This window comes from Callorhinus ursinus, unplaced genomic scaffold (genome assembly GCF_003265705.2).
Source record: "Callorhinus ursinus isolate GAN/ISIS: 27379988/994484 unplaced genomic scaffold, GSC_fseal_2.0 scaffold4, whole genome shotgun sequence".
NCBI lineage: Eukaryota > Metazoa > Chordata > Mammalia > Carnivora > Otariidae > Callorhinus > Callorhinus ursinus.
The window spans coordinates 85,276,958-85,297,825 of NW_027397066.1; positions in this window are offsets into that span (position 1 = coordinate 85,276,958).

Consider the following 20,868-nt stretch of genomic DNA (forward strand, 5'->3'; position numbering starts at 1 on the left):
TCTCTCTCCCTCTGCCCCTTGCCTCCCTCTCTAAAAAAAAAAAAAAAAAGACAACTTTTACAATTCACAAGGAACCACAAAAGGCCACAAATAGCCAAAGCAATCCTGAGATAGAAGAACAAAGCTGGAAGCAATGCATCTCCTGATTTCAGAATATATTACAAGAGTATAGTAATGAAAACAGTGTGGTACTGACATAAAGACTGACATAGACAAATGGAACAGAATAAACAGCCCAGAAGTAAAGCCATGCATATGCAGGCAACTGATCTTCAACAAGGGTCCAAAAATATACAATGCGGAGCTTTTCAACAAATGGTGTTGGGAAAACTGGATATCCACATGCAAATAATGAAATTGGACCCTTATCTTACACCACACACAAATCAACTGAAAATCAATTGAAGATTTAAATATAAGACCTGGAACTGTAAAACTCCAAGAAAGAAACTAAGTGAAAACCTTCATGACATTGATCTTGGTGACAATTTCATGGGTATGACACCATAAGCATGGCAACAAAACCAAAATAAGCAAGTGGGCCTACATCAAACTAAAAAGCTTCTGCACAGCGGAATCAACAAAACGAAAAGGTAACCTATAAAATGGGAGAAAATATTTGCAAACCAAAGGGTTAATTTAGAAAATACACAAGGAACTCATACAATGGAATAGTAAAATAACAAATAGCCTGATTTAAAAAATGGACTAAGAGCTTAAATAGACATTTCTCCAAAGAAGATACACAAATGAACAACAGACTTATGAAAAAATTCTCAACATCACTAATTATCAGAGAAATGCTAATCAAATTAGAATGAGCTATTACCTCACACTTGTTAAGGTGGCTTTTATGGAAAAAAAAACCAGTTGTTAGTGAGGATATGGAGAAATTAGAACCCTTTTTAAAATTTTTTATTAATTAATTTATTATTTTTTTTTAGAGAGGGAGAGAGGGAAGAGAGGCAGAGGGAGAGGGAAAGAGAATTTTTTTTAAAGATTTATTTATTTTATTTTTTAAAAATGATTTATTTATTTTTTTATTTTAGAGAGAGAGAGAACAAGTGAGTTGGAGGGGCAGAAGGAGAGGAATAGGGATTGTCAAGCAGACTCTGCACCGAGCAAGGAGCCAGACCCAGGGCTCCATCTCACCACCCCAGAGTCATGATCTGAGCCAAGATCATGAGTGGGACGCTTAACTGACTGAGCATTTTTAAAAAAATTTATTTTTTATTTGTTATTTTTTTATTTTTGAGAGAGAGAGAGAGAGAGAGAGCATGTGCACATGCATGCATGAGCAGAAGGGAGAGGGGCAGAGGGAGAGAGAATCTTAAGCAGGCTCCATGCCCAGGGCAGCCCAAAGCAGGGCTCCATCTTACAACCCTGAGATCGTGACCTGAGCCAAAATCAAGAGTCTGATGCTTACATGACTGAGGGACCCATGTGCCCCTAGTAATTAGAACTCTTATACATTGTTGGTGGAAATGCCAAATGTGCAGCTGCTATGGAAAACAGTATGAAGTTTTCTAAAAATTTTTTAGAAACTACCATATGATCTAACAATCACATTTCTGGATTATCCTAAAGAATTGAAGTCAGGATCTCTTGGAGATGTGAGCAGTCCCATGTTCATGATAGCACTACGCACACTAGTGAAAATGTGAAAACAACCTAAATATCCATCAATAGATGAATAGAGAAAGAAATGTTACACACATATAATGGAATACAATTTGGATTTAAGAGTTAAATTCTGTAATATGTGACAACATGGAAGAATCTTGGAGATATTATGTAAAGTGAAGTAAGTCAGTCACAGAAATATAAATACCACATGATACAATTTCACTTATATAAGATAACTATGATAGTCAAATTCATGGAATTAGAGTGTAATGGTGGTTGCTAGCAGTTAGGGGAGGGAGAAGTGTGTAGTTATTAATCAATGGGCATGAGGTTTCAGTTAAGCAAGATAAAGACGATTAGCTACATAATAAGTTTATGTATATTAAGTATATGTTATGTATATAATAAGATAATATTTAAAATATAATTGGATGTACATTAAGCCCCTGAGACATATTATGTAACACTGAACCTATAGTCAATGACAATGTATTATACACTTAAAATTTAAGAGGGTACATCTCATGTAAAGTGTTCATACCACAATAAAATAGTTTTTTAAGTGAAAGATAAAAACACATTGCATGCATACAAAATATGCCAGATATTTTTCTATGTGCTTGTACACATATAATCTCTTTTTTTTTCAAAGATTTTATTTATTTATTTGAGAGAGAGAGAATGAGAGATAGAGAGCACGAGAGGGAAGAGGGTCAGAGGGAGAAGCAGACTCCCCGCTGAGCAGGGAGCCCGATGTGGGACTCCATCCCGGGACTCCAGGATCATGACCCGAGCCGAAGGCAGTCGCCCAACCAATTGAGCCACCCAGGCACCCACACATATAATCTCTTTAAAAATTAAATTTTCTTAACAAGAAGCAAGTGATACAAATTAATAACAAAGCATCAAAAAAAAAAAACAAGACTTCAAGCACTGATTCTACCAGCTAAGATAAGACATAAGCAAGACATTTAATCTTTTTGAGATTTAGTTTGTCTATCTGCAAACCAGGATAAATAATTTCTGTCTTAAATCTTTTGGGAAAATACCAAAATGAACAAACAAACAGACAAACAAAAAACCTGGTTAGGGCTGGCAAGTAGTGGAATCCCAGGTTTCCATTGATGTCAAAACTTAAGTATCAGTATGACTAAAATGTACTGAAATTTTCTAAACTTTCAGAAGAAAATCCAGAATTCTCTACATTTATTATTTTATAATTGGTCTTATATAACCCAGTTCACCTACCGTGGAGTATATGCTCCATTTGGATTAGCTGAGCTCAAGATTTACAAATAGATAAACAGCCTGATGATATAATTGTGCCTCCCTTCCTCCAATTCCACCCCCTGTGGTGCGGGCAGGTGTCCCACCCAGACTGTCATCACTGATGCATAGTCAGGTTCACTTCCTAATTTTTTTTTTTTTAACCATTTTCTTAATGAAACACAACTGGGATGATTGCTTAGGTTACCTGAGTTGTCAACATTGCCATTACCTCCTATGGATGTTGCTCATGTTTTCTTCTTTCCTTCATTTCTACCTTCTTCTCAAACCCTCCTTTTTATCCTTTTAATTCAGGGCTGAAGTTATAATAATTCTCAGATCTTAATGTCTCTTTTATTTCCTCTTTTGGAAGCTGGCAGGTTCACACAATAGCTGGATCTTTCATGCTGAATGAGAAATTCTAAGGATAAACTGAACTTTTTTTTTTTAAATATTCGGTGGCATGTGGACTCAGCGGGTGGGGTGTTTGGTTGTTCAGTTATTCAATATTGTTATTACTGTAGATGGTACTTATAACATGTTTGAGGTCTTATAACCTTGCCATTAAGACAGATGGTCTGGATTTGCATTCTCCTTTAGTCCTGATTGTGTGATACTGAGTAACTTATTTAACTTTCTAAATGTCAGCTTTCTCATCTATAAAGCCAGAATTGTTGTGAGGGTTAAAACTAATTTACTACACCCATCCTTGCATTATTTTTCCATAGTATTTGTCTAAATCACTGTACATTTTTTTAAAAGATTTTCTTTATTTATTTGAGAGAGCAAGAGAGATCACAGAGGGAGAGCCAGAGGGAGAAACAGATTGCCCTCTGAGCGCGGAGCCCGATGGGGCTCACTCCTAGGACTATGAGATCATGACCTGAGCCAAAGGCAGACACTTAACTGACTGAGCCACCCAGGCGGCCCCAAATCATTGTATATTCTTATTTTGAGTATTTACTGTCTTCAATTAATATTTTGTAGGCATAGATATTTTTGTTGGTTTATCACTGTAGTATGGAGTCTAGTACTGTGCCTAGTATGTAGAAGGAACTTAATAAAAGGGTTATGAATGAATGAAAAATGAAATATGATTAATGTGATTTTTACTACATGAATGCAGACTATTATAATTAACACAAAGATTACTAACAATTCTTCCAGAATCTTGTAAGGAGGTAATGTTATCATTCCCCTGTTAGTCATAAGGAAACTGAGGCTCAGAGAGCTCACACAGCACAAACTGGTGGGATAAGGGCTCATTCCACCCCCTCTAAGGTTCAGAACCCCATATCAAAGGTTTTTTTTTTTTAAGATTTTACTTATTTATTTGACAGAGAGAGAGACAGCGAGAGAGGGAACACAAGCAGGGGGCGTGGGAGAGGGAGAAGCAGGCTTCCCGTGGAGCAGGGAGCCCGATGCGGGACTCGATCCCAGGACCCCGGGATCATGACCTGAGCCGAAGGCAGAAGCTCAACGACTGAGCCCCCCAGGCGTCCCTCGAAGGTTTTTAATTTTGTAAGAACCATCAGTAAAAGGATTCTTGGATCAGCTTCCTGAGAGACAAGAGCCTGGGACAAGTGTTTTGGCGCTAGCATTCTTGGAGCGCCCTCAGGAGATACCTGTAAGACAATAAACAGAAGCAGGATAACGGAGGGCAAAAAGCTAAGCAAAAATATAGTATTTACGAAAGTCAGGCCTGAGCCTGACCTCGTGGGGAACTCTGGAGTATAAAAGGCACCACAGAGTTGTCACGCCTTGAAGTTAAGTGGGTTGGGGCTGCAATTTTGCATCCCCGTGTCAGCTGGTCAGTGGCTGAATCTTGTCCTCCTCTTTAGAGGGTGCCGAAGGTCTCAGGCATATTCTAGCGAGGCAGTTTCTGCCAGTGAAGAACCATTCTCTGCAGAAAGGTGCAATTGTACCTAATAGTAGTCGGCATTAACAGCGATAGGTGATAAATGCATCGGTCCAGTAAGGGGAATCTGGGCAAATCACCAGCAGCCTCTCTCAAGGGGAAATCTTAATTGCTCTGCTGTCTCCCATGTGTTCATTTCACTCCAGCAGCTTACGTCCACATTTCCTGAGCCTGTATCAGCCTAAGATCAACCTATGTATCTGCTTTTCATTTCGAGCAATAGTGAATTTAATAAAGGAAGCAAGGGGGAAATTAAGGAAGCATTGTACCAGTAGCCACTTTTTTATCAACAGCAATATTTTATGGTTGGTCCTACTTGACCTTGATGCCACAGTCACCAGTCACATGCCTTTCCACTATTATTGGTCAGATAACTGACAGCAGAATTATACCATGTTTACTGGTTTTGCCTCCAATCTGTTTTGCTCTATGGAAGTACACTTGGGGCTGCCATTGCGTATTCTATGAATGTTTACCCTGCCTTTTGGGAGTCTGCCTAGAACTTACCTACTTATACTTACATCTTCTTTGGATTGTTTCCTCTGTTAGGAATTCCTCTTTCCCTGTGCACAATTATATAACACGTTTAGTCTCTGAGGCATTATTCCATCCTTTGGCTCTGCCTGACTCTAAGCCAAGCTCCCCACATCCTGTAACCAGTGACCTCCAGGGATGACATCATCTTTTTTTTTTTTTTTCCCAGAAGCCCAATCACAGTGGCCTCCTTGTGGAGTGGGCACTAATTTATAATTGCAAATATCTATAAAATATTTTGAACTGCAGAGCATTTAATTATACAGAGAAGGTTAATGCTAGAATTTTAAACCCCTTGAGGACTCTTTATTTGCCCATTGCAAACCCCATAAATGTCAATAAGACCACGATCTGCAAATTAGAAAGTGAGAAACCACTTCTCGAGACAGCTGAGGTTTGGGTGAACCACAGGGAAATTCCTTTACCTGGAAGCCAAATAATCATGGTAAAAGGGCAAGGAAGTCTGGTGAGCACTATTCTAAATCATTAAGAGCTAGGGGACCATAGATTTCATAAAAATGAATCTTTTCTTTTCTAACATCTTACACTGAGGACATTGGTGTTACTTACATTTAAAAATAGTTGTTTAATGGTTCACATATGTAAACCTGCATTTGGATTTCTTGATAAAGAATAGTAACGATAACAACAGCAACAAAAAATAATTGATAATAATAATAATAATAATAATAATAATAGAGGCTGCCACCGCTGCCAGATGTGAATCTTGTCTTGGAATAATTTTCCAAAAAATATAAAACAAAAAACTGGGCAACAACACCAATGAATAGTAGTAGTAATAATACTGATAGAAGAGGAAGAAGAAAATAATAATGAACCATAAATCTCCCAGCCTTGTCTTCTCCCAGCTCAACTTCTCTGTTGGGCTCTGGGAGGCTAGGAGTTGCTAATGCACTTCTACACGGGGAGAGCCTATCCCGTGTCAGGCGTGTGCTAAATGCTGAGGACACTCATGCAAAAAATTCATGAGACATTTTTCTTATAATTATTGGGCTTAGAGTTTAGGAAAGGGAAGTGAAACATGTGAAAAATTAGCCATTATAAAATGTTACATTTGTTATATTGCCCCCCACAGAGGGAGAAGAAGCATGAAGACAAGCATTCTATGTGTGTCAAAGTGAAGAAAGTTTTCATGGAGGAGGCAATTTGAGGTGAATCTTGAAAAACCTTTCTCACTGTCCTCCCAGCTTTTGATTTTGTAAAGCAATGAAGGATTGTTACTGTTACCTTTCTCTGTTGATTTGTAGAAGCAGAAATGTAAAATAAGTTATCTAGCTCTAGAGGTAAAGAAAAAGGTAATATAGGACACTGGGTAAATATGGAGGGGTGGTGATGTTTGAGGTGATGAATCACAACACAGAGGCTTTGAGAAAAGAGATCCTTGTCAGAGAAGGCATCGGAATGCTCCCCTTCCCTGAAGTGGCAGGATTACCGCCTGAACCAGATACGATGGAAGTTATTATTCCTGAAAACACAAGTACAATTAGGACACAAAAAAGAATCACAATATTGCTAAGTATTTTACCTTTCGAAGTTGTTAAAAAATGTATTATTAGGCATAATGCATATTGGAAACCAACGCATTACAGCTTGAGAATAGTATGGGCTTTTTTGAAAGCTGAATTAGCACTTTCATTAGACAAAGTCCCCTGTGTTCATGGAGTTTACTATCTAGTAAGGGAGACACAATTAAAAGTTATACAAACATACACTCACACAGATATATACCTAAATGAGTTGTTTTTTGACATACGACTTATGCTTTAACTCATCAAGATCATCTTAATAGAGATTCTACCACATGCTGGAACTGCTAGATTCTGTGGGGAATAGAAGAATGAATCCGCAAGAGATTCAACTCTTCAGGAAATGTCAATCCAAGTTGGAGGAATAGGGCATAAAAAGAATGATAACTCAAACTGTAGAAAGGGTCAGTGCCATAAGAATATAGATTATACTATAGGATTCCTGAGGAAAGAGAGACTACATGTTAGTAAGAGAAATAAGGACATTCTGATGGAGAAATTGGCCAAGTCTCTAAATCTCGAATAAAAGTTCATGGTTGGGATGTGTGCACAAGGGCATTCTGATACAGGGGAAGAGTGAAGAAGGCAGTGTATCAGTTTGCTAGGGCTGCTGTAACAAAGTTCTATGCAGACTGTTGTGCGGGAGAGCGGTGAAACCACATTGACCTTCCCACAGTTCCGGATGCCAGAATTCTGAGATCGCCGTGTTGGCAGGGTTGGTTATCTCTGAGATCAGGGAGGGAGAGATCTGTTCCAGGGCTCTCTTCTTGGCATGTGGATGGTTGTCTTCCTGCGTTTTCACATTGTCTTCCCTTTCTACATGTCTATGTTCAAATTTCCTCTACTTAAAAGATTGCCAGTTATATGGGGTTAGGGCCCACCTTAATTACCTCATCTTAATTGTCTCCGTAAAGACCCTATCTAAATGTTATCACATTTTGAGGTAATGAGGTCAGGATTTCAACATATGAAATTTTGGGGAGACATAATTCAGCCTATAACAAGGACCGAGGCAAAGAATTGTGGGATATATAAAGAGAATGGTGAATTTTAGTTTGACTAAAATACTGTTACACAAACTAACATAGAAATCGAGCTGGACAAAAGACTGAAACCAGATGGCATAGAGCTTGAATTTCAAGCTAGAGAGTTTGGACTTTGTTCCTCCAGCAGTAGAGAACCAGAAATGAATTTGAGCAGGGGAGTAACATAATAACTACAAAATTATTGCCTGCTTACAGTGTGCCAGACACCATGCTAAGTGTTTTACCTACTGATCTCATTTTAATCTTTGCAATAATACCTTTAACTCGGTTTTATTAGTCTTGTTTTACAGAGTAGTAAACTAAGCTTAAAAAAAGTTATTATAGTTTATGAATATTAGAGCAGAGAATCCAATTTAAGTCTTCATAATCTGGCATCACATCCAGTGTATCCTAATCTCAGACACTGTAGTTTTCATCTCTAAAATTTCAATTTAACTTTCTTTATGTATCATCAATGGCTCTGCTTCAATTTTGAACATATGGGATATAGTTATAATCACTTTTTTATGTCCTTGTCTGATAATTCTCATGTCTATGTTAGTTCTGGGTCAGTTTTAAGCAGTTGATTTTTCTCCTTATCCTGGCTCCTATTTTGCTGTTTCTTTAAAATGCCTGCTAATCTTTGATGGGATAACCAGGCATTGCAACTTTTACCTTGTAGGGTTCTGGATATATTGTTATAAATACTCTTGATATTTGTTCTGGGATTATAAATTACTTAGAAATGGTTTGATCCTTTTGGGGTCTTGTTTTTAAGATCTACTAGATGAGAGTAGAGCCAGGCTCAGGCCAGGCCTAATGTTCCCCATTTCTGAGGCAAGATTTTCTCTATACTCTACCCCATATACCTAGAGATTTTCCAATCTGGCTGACGGCGACAGACACTATTCTCCCTGGGTATAAGCTGGCTACCATTACCTCTAGTCCTTTCTAGTGGTTCTTTCCCGGGCTTCAGGTAGTTTCCTCAGATGTACGTATTGACTACTCAAGGGGCCCCTCTGCAGATCTCTGGATTCCCGTCTCTGTACAGACCTCTTTGCTCCAGTACCCGGTCCTGCATTAGACTCTCAGGTCCCTCTCAATTCAGGTATGCTCTGGACTCCACCTCAGCTCCTCCTCCTCATGCCATAGCCTGGAAACTCTCCAAGGCGTTAAGCTGGGACACCTGTAGGTGTCACCTCATTTGCTTCTCATTTCCCAGGAATCACCGTCCCTCATTTTCAAATGTCTAGGGGTTTGCCAAGTATTGTGTGTTTGTTTTATGTGGATTTTTCTGTTTCAGATGGAAAGATAGATTGGATCCCTTTCGTTTAATCTTGGGCTGAAGCAAACGCCAACCCAGGAGTTTTATATTTTAAAACTTAGTTTTCCACATAAATTTTAGGATGGAGGGTAGAAAAGTAAGATGGGTAGGAGAGTCCTAAAATTAAAACATAAAGACAAATCACCAAGATAAATATGGTATTAAGCGTATTAGTGTGACTAAGCGTGGAGCAAGTAAGGAAGACAGACTTACATGGTCTTTGCCCCCAGGAGGAGGAGGTGAAGAAAATAATGCCTCATTACTATTGCTGCTGAACAGCAAGACTTCTAGGACACTGGGAATCGCACTCTGCTCTAGCACTAGTCTTCCAAAGAGGAATCCTTCTTTCCTTTCTTTTTTCCTCCTTTCCTTCCCTATCTGAGCCCAGGTTGGTCTGACAGCCATGCTGTCCTTATCTTTTCCCTCTTTCTTGTAGTGAAAACACCACTGTAAGTGGACAAGGCATCTGATATGATTTTAGTTGCTATTTAATGACATTTTCATATCCTCACCTTCCTATTGCTAATGTGCTAAAATCAATTTCAATATCCCTTCAGTATCTACTTAGAAGCCCACTTGTGAATATGATCCTCATTAAGAAAGACACCATAGAAACTTGGTGGACATTTCTTCAATATCCCAGAAGAGTGGACTTCACGGACACAGTCCTGAAGAATAATGTGTAAATCGTGTTTTAAAAATTGAATTATATTTTAAATATATTAGTGGATCTTGGTTTTTTAAAATATAATTTTAATGTTTGTACATAATGGTTACATCTGAGTTTACACTGAGGAAATATAGCATTTTTTTAATTTAGTATTTCTGGTCTCCGTATACCCTTGCCCTCAGATCAGTAGGTTTTCTATAATTCTTATTAGTAATTTTCATAATAAAGATTAGACACAGCTAGATAAACTACATACCTACCTCACTATTTGTTATAATTTAGAAATCCTCTAATGGGAGGGATTATTTGAATTGTAATTAACATTGAAGACTGAACCTTATTTTATTTTTCACTTGAATGAAGTTAAATTGAACGAGAACTACATCTTGCTCAATCACATAATTATAATTTCTGATAACACTTCACATATGAATCATGTAAACACAGAAAAGTATCAAGTTGATAGCTTAAATATCTGAAATCTGGGGAACACATTTTATTGCATTTTGTGGGGATTTTTATTTCCCTACTCCTAATACACTAAAGGCAGGATTAATTAAATTCCAATGTATATAGTTAATAATATGTAATTGACAGATATTGACAGAAATAACATATTAGATATTTGCTTTCTATATTTGATGTTGATTATGTTAATAGATAGGATAGATCTGACATATATCAATGTTTGAATGATTAAAATGAAAATTCTTTAACTTTACACAACTTTGCAATAATGCTTCAATTTCCTTCCGCCATTTGATTTTAGTGTGTTCTGCTCAATTAAGAGAATATTTTGGAAGCCTTTGACGTACTCTTTTATTAATGTATGCCTTTTAAGTATGAAAAATTTTTATGTCTTATTTTAGTGTATAAACAATACTTGATATTGCCCAACACAAATCTTATTCACACACATGATACTGAAAGTGAAGAAATGATTTTTTTGTCTGTTATTTCTGGAGTCTAGGTTAATTGTTATATATTGACAAAATAAAAGCTGCACAATTTGTCTCATTCTTTTATTGTCATGGTTTTTAAATGTTACGCCACAGACAAAGATGTGTGTGAAGAAAGTAATCTTGTATGGATGCCACTAAGTAGAAAATAAAGCAAACGTACTCTACTTGCTTATGTTTTTACTCCCGGCCTGCCTGTCTTCCCTGTCCTTCTTGAAAATGAATGATCGAATAGAATGACCTGCACGTAGAGTCCATTTCTCTTTGTGCCTTGTTCAATGTGAAGATCCTACAGCCTGAAGCAATATCTCCTTTAGAAAACAGGGAATTATTTAGAGAGTGCATCCATCCTGTGATTGCAAGGGAGGATTCCAGGGTTTTGTAAAGGCAAAAATAATGCTTTCAAATCCACACTGATGTCATTCAAAGCGCAAAGCTAAGTGGAAAAAAAAAAATTAAGCAGCCCACGACTTTTAGATTTTAGGCTGAAAGATGCTATATACGCTGAAATTTGCATTTTCATTGCCTACTTAATAGTCATCCAAACTAATAAAATAGACCACATAGAAGAATAAAAAAGATAGATACGGTTTTTATACTTACTAAATAATAGCTGAGATAGAAGAAAACTGCTAACATGTTAAGATTTTTATAACGTTACAATATTATGAATTCATAACAATTTAGTGAATAAAAACCATTTTTTTAATCATCAAATTCTCTTCTTCAGTTCATGCTTTCATTTCATTTAACAAGATTCTTGAAATGCCCTTATCAAATTTTGGCATGGCTTTGGTGGTTCGTACTATTTCTTTAAGTTAAATGCAAGGTTTCCTAGGACCTAAATGAATAAAAACATTACAATGGCAAGACTAATTTGGGAGGTTTGTTTTAAACAGCATATGTGCTATGGATTTGAGGATCAGGTATGGGGTATGAGGATTACATTCACTCACAGCCTTGGTACAGCAGGTCGTCTATTCATTTTCATGGGCATGCAGAAAACCCAGCTAGGCCAACCAAAAGCAAGGGGCTTTAGCATAAAATTAGAGGGCTCTCTCTGAGGGGAAAAAAAAGGAAACAGGAAAAAAAATAGTGTTGGGAACGGGTAGAAGAGGAAAAGTCAAGAATTAAGGGGAAAATAACTCTTTCTAAAGAAATCATCCTTGAGATTAGTAATTTCTCTAAATACTAATGCTCTTGGAAATGAAAGTGCATAATAAATGATTCAAAGGCCACAGGCACATATTTTAATATCAGGTAGGAAGAAAAAGGTAGAATCTTGAATGTGAAAAATATTTTTATTAAAAAAATATGGTTTGTCCACGAAGCAGGTTTCTTTAAGCTCTCAGAGTTCACTGCACATCCTCAGCAATTTAGTGGACTCTGCTGCAGAATCATCATAAATCAATGAGAGGATGTCTTGAGCCATGGGGAATTAGCTGGCTCGCTTATGTATGAGGCGATTCACGGCACTTCCATTCGGAAACCAGGAAACCTTTTATGAGTCCACATGCGCGCTTGTCTGAGACACACCTATGTCTAGGCAGGGATAGCTTTGGCTACATTATGTTAGTTTTCCCTGCATTTTTTTCTGCCTGACTGAAGGAAAAATTTTTCTGGCCAAATCCTTTCTCCTTTTGGGCAGCGACCCCTGATTTAATTCCTAGTTGTCTGGACCAGACTCGATGCTGTAAACTACAATTAATATTATCAGCTCCAGGACACACAAGAATTCAAATTTGACTGACTGGGAGGGAGTGGAGGAAATCTATTCTTGGAATCATAGATAAAATCAGAATTCTCTGATGGAATCCACCAGGGGGCAGCTCCCCGGTGGTAGGCTCACAGCATTTGCCTCGGAACCTGCAGCCTGCCAAAAGTATTTCCACAGACTATGACTAACCCAGCCTTGTCACACGTCCATCTAACCATCAGAAATCCTGCCCCGCATTCTTGTTTTATGTAGCATCACATATACTAGTGAAGGTTCTTTCGGGAAAGTAAACGTGGCTATTAGAGGAATTTTAGTATCAAGAAGCTGAAAGACTGTTCTTAAAAGCCACACAAATGCGAAGCTATTAAATCAAAGCATAGAACCTCTTTCGTTGGATAATGTTTTTATTATTATTATTATTTCCTGGAAGGAACTGACATTATCCTGCAAATGAAGAGCTTCAAAGGGAAAAAAAAAAAAAAGAAGAACATGTTACAATCCAAATAAAGAAAACCTGAAAAAGGACACTTTTTAAATAACAATTATCATAAAGAGAGCAGTGGATCTTTCAATGTCACTAAATCACATTCAACAGTGGCTAATATTTAACAGATTTTACTGGGATCATACACTAAAAGTGAAAGGATAGTGAGAAGGCTTGCACACCAGAACATCATAGGAAATCAGGAAGTCAAAGCAGAAGCAAAGCAAATTGTTCTATATCAAATGCATTAGCAATACCTCCCATACTTACACTATGGCTTATTTACTTTATGATAATAAACCATTTTACAATGTTCCATCCTAATGATATTGCCACATCTGATGTAGAATGGCACTGAATAAAACTTGCTTTTGCATACACTTGTGTGTCTTTAGAAGACTCTGACAATACACTATTAGTCAAGTCTACAATACCTGTGCTGTCAAAAGTTCTTATTTTTAAAATGTACAAAAACGTGGCAAAAACTCCCAGCAAGGTGTTGAGAGGACCTAGAAGGGGATGAGGTGGAGAAATGACTGAGACTCTCTTCAAATTAACACAATTTTAAACAACACTGTCTAATGTAGTTAATGGATGGCAAACATTTCTGGACAAGCCTAAAAAACATTATTATCAGCATGTATTTTCTATTCTATTTTACTAAATAATAATTCTAGTTAGCATGTATCTAAGTTAATAGAAATATATCCTGGAACAAACTGTTGGTATTCCTCATTCTGAAATATTGTTGACCCTTAGTTGGCTACTGAGAAAAACAGAAAAATAATCAGGCTCCAATGTCCTGGCAACTCTGTAGCAAATCCCATTCTTCATATTATTAAAACTAAGGAGCTCTTATATGTCTCCCAGACTATCTTCATCAAAAGTTATTTTAGGATACAAAGTAAGCCATGGTGACAAGGTGTTCTGAAGTAGAGTGCTTAAACAAGATAAACATGAATTAATTTCTCTATGACGAAACTCTCCAGGCAGGTGATTGAGGGTTGGCAAAGGACCCAGAGGAGTCAGAGATGTAAAAACCCTTCCGTTTCTTTGGCGCTGACATTCCTCGGCTATAATGTCATCAGTTTGGTTGAAATTGGTCACAATGTCCCCCTTACAGCCCAAAGGAAGGATGAAAGAGGAAAGAAATAATTTGTATGCTCCTTTACTTTAAAAGTATGATTCAGAGGTTGCACACTTCAATCCTGCTCATATACCATTGTCCAGATTGGACACATGACCCTACCTGGCAAGAATGGAGATTGCAAATGTTATGGTTAGCTGGATAGCCATGTACTCCATCACCATACCTATTTTTATAGATAGGAAGGAAAATGAATTTTGGCCAAGGCAATTGGCAATTTCTGCCACAAGCATTCGTAGACTGAAGGTAGAGAAATAATAATCAGGTGGACATGGGAACCTTTATTTTAGCAATTCAAAATTCCTTGTAAGATTGTATGTAGACTCAAGCTTTACATAAATAATAGATGCTTTTGCTAAAGAAATGACTACGAAATTTTCTGGATTTTAAACCTAAATCGAACATGTTCATTGGAGAGTTTACAGCTACCCTTCATGCATCTGTAAGGATTTTTTTTCATGTCTTTCAATATTTCTAATTTCATTTTGCAGGTTCATGATTTTTCATTTCTCATTTATTTTCAATCAGTTAGAGCAACTCCATTCTTGTTATAATACTGAGAATGTGAAATCACCTTAATGACCAAATATTGGAGAGTTAATTATAACTAACTATATGCCCAAAGATAATACAAAAATAGATACACATCATCAAAAATATTTCCAAGGCCAGTTTTTTAAGTGAGTTATTTGAAATTTTTGAGGAACAAACAATGCTAGTGCTATGTAAACTATTACAAAGCAGAGAAGAAGGACAACTCAAGTGCCAGGTTCATTTTAGAACAGAAGTTCCCCACACATGTCCTGTTGCTTTTTGTACACTCTTATCCTAAGACATTGCCTTAAACCTGTTGGACACTCAGTAAAACCCTGAAAGTCACTGATCATGTGAATAATTTATTTATTGGTTTAAAATTATTTTCAAAATCCAAAGGATGGGGCGCGTGGGTGGCTCAGTTGGTTGAACGTGTCTGCCTTCAGCTCAGGTCATGATCCCAGAGTCCTGGGATCCAGCCCCACATCGGGCTCCCTCCTTCCTGCTTCTAAGAACCCTCTCCTGCTCCGCCTGCTTGTGCTCTCTCTCTGTCAAATAAATAAAATCTTAAAAAATAAATAAATAAAACAAAATCAAAAGAGTGATAGCTTCTGTTTATTTAGAATTATGATAGCAGTGAATTTTTCAGTTTTGCTGAATGGGTATGCGAGATCTAGTAGAGCTTATTAGTTGTTCTTTTTAGGTTATGACTTTCTCCTGTTCACTGGAAAACTACCCCAACTTAGTGACTGAGAATTGGACTACTATCAAAGTTCAACAATTACCATCCAAATGTTATATAATCACAACATTATTTTTAAAAAGGATAAAGATGTTTATCATTTTATTGGTCATAAACTTATGATTGATTAACTTATATTAAACCAAAGCATAAAACAAAACAAATGGGAAGTAGACTGTCCCTTTTTATTAGATTTGTACTGTTTATTCTCTTACACATTCAAAGTCCTGCTGAGACATCCATATTCAAACCTCATTACTACTCACTACTCTGCTAAGAGCCATGAGGTCCCGAGAGGACTGGTTTATCTTATTCTGATTACCTGAACATTTTATCCACTTTACCAAAAACCATCTGGATAGGCTATTCCTCTGAAATAAATCCTTTAAAAGATTATTGTCCTTATCTACTGTAAACTTCATTTTGGAACCAGAGTCTTCTGTCTGGTAACCTTAAGTAACTAATCTTCCCTTATAAGTTAGAACAAGTCCCCCATTTGCCTTACTTTGACTTTTTGAGGTCCTGTTATATCTGAAATAGTGTGTCAGCGTACCTTAGCTAATATTATATCTTTTATAGTTGATTGGAAGACATCATTTCTTTTAAATAAATAAAATGGATAAATAATTCACATACAAACCAACTTATATTTTATAAGTAGAAGATCTGTTCAAAATTAATGTATATGTGTTTTATATTTCTTATAACTTTTTAAAGCATTCTTTGTGACTTTTATCATTATTCTTTTGCAACAACAATAGCAACATAAGAAACTGTAAGAAGATATTTATTTTCCTTGCTTTGGAGATAAAGCATTTGAGGTACAACAAACTTAATAATAAGATTGAGATTACTGAATGAATCAATGCAATGCTTGTATTAGGACTTAAGTCTTCTGATTATGACCTTGTAGATCATTCCACTAGATTGATACTCTCCATTTTTTCCCATGTTTTTATAAGTAAAAATCTAATTCAGTGTTTACCCCTAATATATGCATATTTATTTATTACAAGAAAAATGCAAGTGCTATTACATTAATTCAGTTAATACATTTTATTTAAAAACAAAAGAAATGCAAAAGAGTGGATGAAAATGGAAGAAAATAAAGCTTTCAAGGTTTTTTACATATCCTGATGGATCATAAATGACTTTCTCTAGGTAAATTCTATTAACCTCATTTGGAGTCCTATCCACCATCTCCTGCTGAGTTAAGGCATTTCACGTCTAAACTACTCATACAGTTTACTGATATCTGCAAATACCAGATAAGAAAAATGGGTATCCATTATTACGAAAATATGTTCTCCCCTTTGTTTGCTTCTCTTTTACATCTCTTCATTTATCCCTTCACTTTTTTATCATCATGAAACAGTCATATTGTTCCTGAGGCAGAAAGAACAACAAACACTAAAGGAGCAGCTTGAAAATGTGTTCTCATGGCCCATTTCCTAATGCTTTTTCCTCCAAATCACCTTGCTCTGAAAGATCTTGTTGGTCTTTCTGGTTCTCTGAGATCAAAAACGGCAGGGCTTGTCTTTGACCAGAAGTAACAGGGAGGGAAGTTCACCTAATGATAAGTGCATGCCCTCTACACAGCAGAAGGACAACTCAGCTGCTGTCGCCCTGTTCAGCCTCCTCACTTTGCGGCTCAAAGTGCTTCCAGAACAACTGTCCAAAGTGCTGGATGAGGCCATTAGTGGATAGCTTGTACAGTGCCAAATGAATGTATTTCACTCCTTTTGAGCTAAGAAAGGTTTGGAGCTTCAGTGACATAAATTGGGCTCCATTATCACTTAGCAGCTCTTCTGGAATTCCATATCCAGTGAATAGTGTTTTAGTCTGGACTGGAGAGAGAGAATTTCATAGTGGCCTATGGCCATTTTCAAGAGGTAGTAAGAATACTAATGACTATACGCAGAGTTTAGTAAGCCCACTTTCCACCTTTGCTATTTGTTTGTCTAATATAAGAATTTCAAAGATATTTATGTCCTCCTCATGCTACATTAGAAAATTATTCTTCAGTTGATATTACCTACAAATCAATCTTAATGTAATTATAGGCCTAACCATTTCTGGTTTTGTTTTCGGATTTCTCAATAATCCTTTGTAAGGTTCCCAATCCCTCCCATCCACTTTCTTCAGTGAATAATTAGTATGTTTCAAAGAATACAAGTATCCTCTACACATATTTGTTACGCTGATTCAACTGGTAATATAACACTTCAGTTTCCTAGTCATCTGCATGTATTTTGCAGAACCATAATCATGGAAGAAACCCCCCAAAACCATATTGTTTTATTTCCTTGGATGCATATTTGTGTATAACTAAGCATGAATTTTCTCCTCACTTTAGTATGTGTCATTTCTAAGACCTCTAGGTAAGATTTCAAATATTCTGTTGTAACATTTCCTTAATTTTTATGCATATTTACATTTATTCTCATTGAGAAACTAAACAAAAAAAGGCATGCATTGAGTTTATCTCAGCCAGTTTCTCCTTTCTTTCATTAATTCCATTCCTCTTCTGAACACTTTATATGTTGATTTGTTTCAACATCACTGCTATCTTAGTCTTTGGCAGAAATGCTATTTATTCTTCTTAGATAACATTAGATTTAACACTGATTCCTAAATCCTTTCTTTATATCTTTTTCCAGTCATTGCCAACTCTCTTTAGAAGTCATTCACCATGGCACAATCAGAATCAAATACGGCCATATACTTTTAACAATATTTTTTCTGGGAAAGATGCTGTTATTGCTTTTCAAAACATGTACACTCACTATTACTAGTGGCTTATTGAGCATAATTTCCACATTCCATCTTTCTTTGCCCTTTAACTCCCATTTCCTCTCTTCTCTCAGTGATCTTTATAATATCCTTGTGTTCCAATGCATAAATTTCTATTTTTATGAGTATAGACAAACTACAACATTTTCTTGCACCTAAGTTATCCAGATTCAATATTTTAATTTAACTTTGAACCTAAACTTCTCCATATTTTTTACAGTATTCCTTACATATACCAATTTTTCCTTTTCCATTTTGTCATGAATTTTCAACAAAGTTTACATTCACGCTGTTTTTATAAGGTGGGCATCTAGAATTTAACATTTATTTCCATGGTTGACAGGTTGGGACAACAACAAAAATGCACTACATTATAAAAATAATTCTAAATCTTTACAACTACTCATCTTCATCCATAAAGAGATATTTGGATTACTTTTTGTTTTTGTTCATTTTGCTGCAAAATATAGACAAACTTAAAAGTCAAGTCTACTTGCTATGACTGAGGAGATTAGCAAGTCCTCTCTCCAAAAAGCAACTGTATATTGTCACAAAATTGACAAAAGCTTTTGTTTCATTGCTCTGGAAATTAACCAAAGGCACAGAAATGGAGAAGCATTTATGCTTGGAAAACTGCTGCACTTTAGAAAAGAGAAGAGGCAGTCTGTGCTATTCCCCCAGCTCAGTGTGGTGTTTATATCAGGACTGCAAAGCTGTGAGGATTGACAATTTTTCTATTTGGAATGTTGGGTGACATCCATTTCCATCAGCATTATTAGTAGAAGTGGCTTGTTGAAGGCAGGCAAACAGGTGAGAGCCAATTGCTTGGTTCTATCAACCTTAGACCGTGGATAAGATTGAGCCAAGCATGTATTTGGCTGAAGCTGTGCATGTAGGCCCAGGTTATTCAAACACTCTTGGTTAACCCTGTGACCATTTGCATGTATATAGGAGACTTGAAAGTAATCATGGTGTGGTGGGGGAGCACTTGGGAGGCTCAGTTAAGCGTCTGCCTTCAGCTCAGGTCATGATCCCAGGGTCCTGGGATCAAGCCCCGCATCGGGCTCCCTGCTCTGCCAGGGAGCTTACTTCTCCCTCTCCCTCTGCTTGCAGCTTCCCTTGCTTGTTCTCTCTCTCTCTCTCTCTCTGTCAAATAAGCAAATAAAGTCTTAAAAAAAAAAAGAAAGTGATCATAGGGAAAAGTAAAATTTAAGCAACTTGAAAATGGCCTGACCATTGCGTGTGTTCTCCTATCTACACACAGATTTATCTTCAGAGGACAGAAACCTTACTTCCAACTTCTACACAATCATTGGATAACCACTAAGTTACATAGACATAGGAGCATCTTCTATGAAGCCATGTTAAAACAAACAAACAACAAACAAACAAATTAAAAAAAATAAATTTGAAGAGAGATGAGTAGCCATACACTACAATGGAGACCGATGCCAGAGATTGTGTCCAGGCAAGTTCCAAAAACAAGAATAAAGAAATGCACAGTAAAAAACTAACCACTACCACTTGAGGCAAAATATAAAAATCTGGAGTGCTACAATATACAATCTAACACATGGATGATAGATAGGTGAATAAATCGATAATTTGGTAGTTATAAATATTATTTTATATAGATATAATTTGTAAAAAAATGATATTACTAGTTTTATGATGAGAGATGCAAAGAAACAGGAAACTGTGACACATTGACAAGGAACTAAAAAAACATTTGAGAGAAACTCCTTGAGTATCCATGAATAAAGACTTCAAATGTGCTAATTTAAATGTATTCAAGGAAATAAAGGAAACCATGTTAAAAATTAAAGAGAAAATATGACAACAAAAAATCAACAAATAAAAACTTCAACAAGGATATACAAGTTAGGAAAAAATAACCAAATAGCAAGTCTGGAGTTAAAGAGTTCAAAAACTGAACTGAAAAGCATAGATGAAAAGAGGTTCAACAGCATGTTCCATATGGCAGAAGAAAAAAATCAGTGAAAAAATAATGGACAAAGGCATCCCAAATTTGATGAAAAATATTAATGAACAGATATCAATAAGACAAATACAAAAAGAATCACACCAAAGTACACTAACATAAAATCCAAATACAACAAGAAACTCTTGAAAGCAGCAAGGCAACTCATTTTATACAGGAGAACATCAATGAAATCAATGAAATAGCTGATTTACCATCAGAATTAAATGGAGTCTAAAAGGCAGTGGAATGACAAAGTAAAAGTACAAAAAGAAAATACAAAATACAAAATAAAAAATTGTTAGCCAAGGATCCTATATCCAGCAAATCTATTCTTTCAATATAAGGCAAAAGAAAGGCGTTCCAGGAGAGCAAAGACTGGGGATATTTGTTGTTAAGTCGGCTTGCCCCCAGTAAATCCTGGAGAAAGGCCTCCAGGCAGAAAGGAAGTGACACTTGAGGATCACTAGGATCCTTTGAAAAAAATGAAGAATAGCATAAAATGTAACTATGGGCTAACATAAAAGATTTTGAAAATAATTTTTTATCATTTCTTCTTAGAGTGTTTTAAAAATACATCAGATTGTATAAGCAATTATAA